General features: G+C 37.0%; 1 long non-coding RNA gene across 2 annotated transcripts; it reads left to right on the top strand.

The window, feature by feature from the left end:
* Positions 1-2,872: 2,872 nt before the first annotated feature.
* On the top strand, positions 2,873-4,222 carry LOC146026979 (uncharacterized). 2 transcript variants are annotated; one of them, XR_014454607.1, is made up of 5 exons: positions 2,873-2,995; positions 3,130-3,250; positions 3,355-3,424; positions 3,530-3,599; positions 3,911-4,222. It is a non-coding gene; the product is annotated as an uncharacterized LOC146026979 (long non-coding RNA). The 2 variants fall into 2 exon arrangements; XR_014454606.1 differs by having other exon boundaries at positions 3,130-3,424.
* The last annotated feature ends 1,182 nt before the right edge of the window (positions 4,223-5,404 follow it).

Raw genomic sequence — 5,404 nt, 5'->3', positions numbered from 1 at the left:
AGTGATCTGTTACACCTCTGACAACTAAGGTGTTACAGATTTGTTTTGGCCCCTGATGAAGTCATGTTATTATCAAAACGCGCTGGGCCTTGTGCGGTCATATGCTGATCATGAACATCTGACATCGGAGAGAATTCACTTTGTGCTGTTTTATTGTATTCATATTTGTTACTTTTTATTCAACTGCTATGCCCATTGGGCAATTTTATTAAATATTGCATTTATATAACTGTCTACTCATTGATAGCGCCCTCTGAACTTTTTTCCCCGAGATATTTTATATATATATATATATATATATATATATATATATATATATATATATATATATATATATATATATATATATATATACACAAAGAAGATCAGGGTGCGCTAAGGTAAATTACACAACTTTCTCATTAAAACATAAATATTTAATAAAAAGCCTCTGATAAGGCTTAGAATAAATCAAATCAAAAAGAGTTACACAGCCATTTCATAGAATAATTTAACAATCCACAGTATGGAACAGGCCCAACGCGTTTCGTCACCCACGTGACTTCATCAGGGGCGCTTTGGATGTTGATTGAAATAAGGTGCGATAGCACTGCAAATGATAAACATAAATTCAACATAATGCATAAAACAGCAGAATGCATATAAAAAATACGTATTTCTACACAAAGATGAGGTAATCGAAAAAGATGAAGAGGACAAAGGAGAGGCAGAACAATTGATAGTTCAAAATTATCTTGATACAAATATATATATATATATTTTTTTTTTTTTTTTTTTTTTTAAACAGTATACAGATATTTTCCACCGTGTCTAAAAAAAACACATTTTTAACAAATATAAGGATTCCATGTGTGCATTTAACATCCACCGAAAAGATCCTTATATAGACATTGAAGAAAAAGAGTACCTTCTAGGGGTGTATCCAATTGGTCAAACCATAGATATTGTATTCAAGCAAGACCCATACAGATATATATCTGAATAAAGGGACATATATGATAGTAAGGTACTTATTCATCATCTGTTACTGCATCAGAAAAATGCACATCACATATAATAAAATTGGGGTATAAAAATTGTACCTTCTTGGAACATCTCTAAATGACCAAATAAATAGCTGTGTACTTCAGCTAAAGTTGCACAGATGTAAATCTAAATGGAGAGACATATATGGTGGCCGAGTCAGACAATATCAACTTATATTTAACCACCACCAACACCTAATGATAGTTAGGGGTATTTTTCAAAGGACTTACATATCGCCAAATATCGGAACAAAAAATGCAATAGTCCAGGCGTATGTCACCAAGGATCACGTTTCTCACACCTTTTATATCGGTGTTAACATCAAGGACCAATGAGCAGCTTCAAAAAAAATCTAGTAATATAAAAAGTTTTTTTTCCCCCATTAGGAATACATACAATGAGGCATAAATGCCCAATATGAGACCATAATAAAAAACAGGAGTTCAAACTTCCCAAAAAAGGGAGGGCATAAGGTTAAATACTTACATAAGGCTGGGAGGCCAGAAGTTCACTCTAGTGGATCCAAATGCAGAATGACTGCTGGTGTGGAAAAAGGGCTATATAAGGACCCAGGGAGAAAACATCACTTCCTGTATAAATTAATCCCAGGTGTCCCCAATGAAAGTAGCCTGTGTGTTAAAACACAATTGCCAAGACCTTTAATGAGACCCTAAGGCTCAGATAACAGGACAAGAGAATCCAATATTAGAATAGCATTGTGTGCTGATAAAAAAAAATAAATAAAATAAAATATAAAAAATAAATAAATAAATAAAAAAAAAATAATAATAATAATAAAAAAAAAAAAAATTCACTAGGTACATTTATAAATAAACTAGATACACTAAATTAAATATAATCTCTATAATATAGATTCACTATGACTGAATGTACCTCACGCTTTATAACTAAGCATTGCAGTTACATTCCTACTGTGCACTTTCGGAGCACATAGAGACACCATATTAAGTATAACTGAAACCCCTATCAGTACACTATATTTATCACATAAAAGCACTAAACGTAAGGTTAGTTTAATTAAAGTAATATGAAACAACTTTATTGGTATTATGGATCCAGTCCGTTTTATTGGGGATTCAGCACATTGGCAATCTTAGGGTGTTTTGCGTTCCAATGACATTAAAAATGGCAGCCATTTGGAACGCATTTAGATATATTAGTTTATAGATATATTTTTCCCTTAATAGGGTTTCACTAGCTATGAGGGTCTTAGCATTAGCGTATATAAGGACCACCATATACATTTCTAGTTTTTCAGGTATGAGAAGCGGAGCTTCTTAAACACAGCGCTATTGCGTGTCAACTTAGGAAAATGGCGCTGCTTTGAAACGCATGCTACTTCCGGATTTATTAGATCACAGTTTTCATTACTAAGTCATTGGCGGACCAGCGACCTATCACAGCACATTCACGCTCACCAGTTTATATTTAATACAGGAGCTTAGCGGCCAGTCATATCCGGCGCAGCGTGTGCGTTCCATGTCAGGCAAAATGGCGCCGATTTGGAACGCATAGCGGAGCTGCCTGACGTTTCTTTTTTTTTTTAATTATTATTATTTTTTTTATTTATTTTTTTTTTCAATTTTTTTTTTTTTTTTTTGTTTTTTTTTAATAATTTTTTTTTAAATTTTTTTTTTTTTTATTATTATTATTTTTTTTTTTATTTATTTTTTTTTTTTTATATTTTATTTTATTTTATTTTTTTTATCAGCACACAATGCTATTCTAATATTGGATTCTCTTGTCCTGTTATCTGAGCCTTAGGGTCTCATTAAAGGTCTTGGCAATTGTGTTTTAACACACAGGCTACTTTCATTGGGGACACCTGGGATTAATTTATACAGGAAGTGATGTTTTCTCCCTGGGTCCTTATATAGCCCTTTTTCCACACCAGCAGTCATTCTGCATTTGGATCCACTAGAGTGAACTTCTGGCCTCCCAGCCTTATGTAAGTATTTAACCTTATGCCCTCCCTTTTTTGGGAAGTTTGAACTCCTGTTTTTTATTATGGTCTCATATTGGGCATTTATGCCTCATTGTATGTATTCCTAATGGGGGAAAAAAAACTTTTTATATTACTAGATTTTTTTGAAGCTGCTCATTGGTCCTTGATGTTAACACCGATATAAAAGGTGTGAGAAACGTGATCCTTGGTGACATACGCCTGGACTATTGCATTTTTTGTTCCGATATTTGGCGATATGTAAGTCCTTTGAAAAATACCCCTAACTATCATTAGGTGTTGGTGGTGGTTAAATATAAGTTGATATTGTCTGACTCGGCCACCATATATGTCTCTCCATTTAGATTTACATCTGTGCAACTTTAGCTGAAGTACACAGCTATTTATTTGGTCATTTAGAGACGCTCCAAGAAGGTACAATTTTTATACCCCAATTTTATTATATGTGATGTGCATTTTTCTGATGCAGTAACAGATGATGAATAAGTACCTTACTATCATATATGTCCCTTTATTCAGATATATATCTGTATGGGTCTTGCTTGAATACAATATCTATGGTTTGACCAATTGGATACACCCCTAGAAGGTACTCTTTTTCTTCAATGTCTATATAAGGATCTTTTCGGTGGATGTTAAATGCACACATGGAATCCTTATATTTGTTAAAAATGTGTTTTTTTTAGACACGGTGGAAAATATCTGTATACTGTTTAAAAAAAAAAAATATATATATATATATATATTTGTATCAAGATAATTTTGAACTATCAATTGTTCTGCCTCTCCTTTGTCCTCTTCATCTTTTTCGATTACCTCATCTTTGTGTAGAAATACGTATTTTTTATATGCATTCTGCTGTTTTATGCATTATGTTGAATTTATGTTTATCATTTGCAGTGCTATCGCACCTTATTTCAATCAACATCCAAAGCGCCCCTGATGAAGTCACGTGGGTGACGAAACGCGTTGGGCCTGTTCCATACTGTGGATTGTTAAATTATTCTATGAAATGGCTGTGTAACTCTTTTTGATTTGATTTATTCTAAGCCTTATCAGAGGCTTTTTATTAAATATTTATGTTTTAATGAGAAAGTTGTGTAATTTACCTTAGCGCACCCTGATCTTCTTTGTATTTCTGTCCGTCCCGGGTCTCAGCTAACAGGGATCCTTCAGAGGTGCAGCTTTGGGCTAATAGGGCGCGGTGTTGGGTACCCCTTGCCTTTCTTATATATATATATATATATATATATATATATATATATATATATATAAATTGACAGAGTCCGCACTCAATTGTTCATGTTTTCAAAGCGGGGTGCTCCAACAGATGAATGAACATCAAAGGGTACAATTGTAGATGAAATGGGCACTCACCAAGGTCTTATTCAACAGCAAAATTTATGGTACTTGTGTATTTTGGCGGCGCCCATCGCATCGCATACCATAAGGCATACGATGGTATGCGATGCGATGCGATGCGATATCGCGCGATATTGTACAATGCCATACAATTTTAAAATTGTATGACATTGTATATGGCATACAATGCCATACAATGCGATGCGATTAAACATTGTATAAGCACCCTAATGGGTGCTTACAATGTTAAATGCACCCCCCCGCCACCCCCCCACTATAAACGTGAACCCGAAGCGTGGCGAGCGCCGCGAGCCCGCGAGGGGCGTCGGTACGCGTCCTCCGACCTTTTCATACCCCCACTATCCACGTCGGCGTGGAGTTGAGAATAGAAAGTGTGTCGAGCGCAGCGAGCCACCGAGCCCGAAGCGTGGCGAGCGCAGCGTGCCCCGCGAGGGGACGCGGATACCTGTGAAGGCCGCGAGGGGACTCCGATACCTGTGAAGGTATCCGCGTCCCCTCTCTGCGCTCGCCACACTTTCTATTCTCAACTCCACGCCGACGTGGATAGTGGGGGTATGAAAAGGTCGGAGGACGCGTACCGCCGCCCCTCGTGGGCTCGCTGCGCTCGCCACGCTTCGGGTTCACGTTTATAGTGGGGGGGTGGCGTGGGGGTGCATTTAACATTGTAAGCACCCATTACGGTGCTTAAAAGCACCCTTTAGGGTGCTTATACAATCTTTCATCATATAGGGGGCAAAAATCGCGTTGCATCGCATCGCATGCCATCGGGTGCATGGCATGCGATGCGATACGATTAAAAAATCGCGCAATGGAAATCGGGGGTGCCGCTATAATACACAAGTACCAAATTTATTGTCGATACAAGGGTACATCCGACGTGACGTAACGTTTCGATCTAGTATAGATCGTCATCAGGAAACTGTACAGCAAATATAACTGGTATCATGGTCAGACAGGCAACCTGGTATCCATCCTCAGACAGGACACAGCTGTATAGCCTCACCGGGCCAG

Source organism: Crinia signifera, chromosome 8 (genome assembly GCF_055691185.1).
Source record: "Crinia signifera chromosome 8, ASM5569118v1, whole genome shotgun sequence".
Taxonomy (NCBI): domain Eukaryota; kingdom Metazoa; phylum Chordata; class Amphibia; order Anura; family Myobatrachidae; genus Crinia; species Crinia signifera.
Note: the sequence above shows the minus strand (reverse complement) of the source record. Positions and strands in the feature narration are given on the sequence as shown.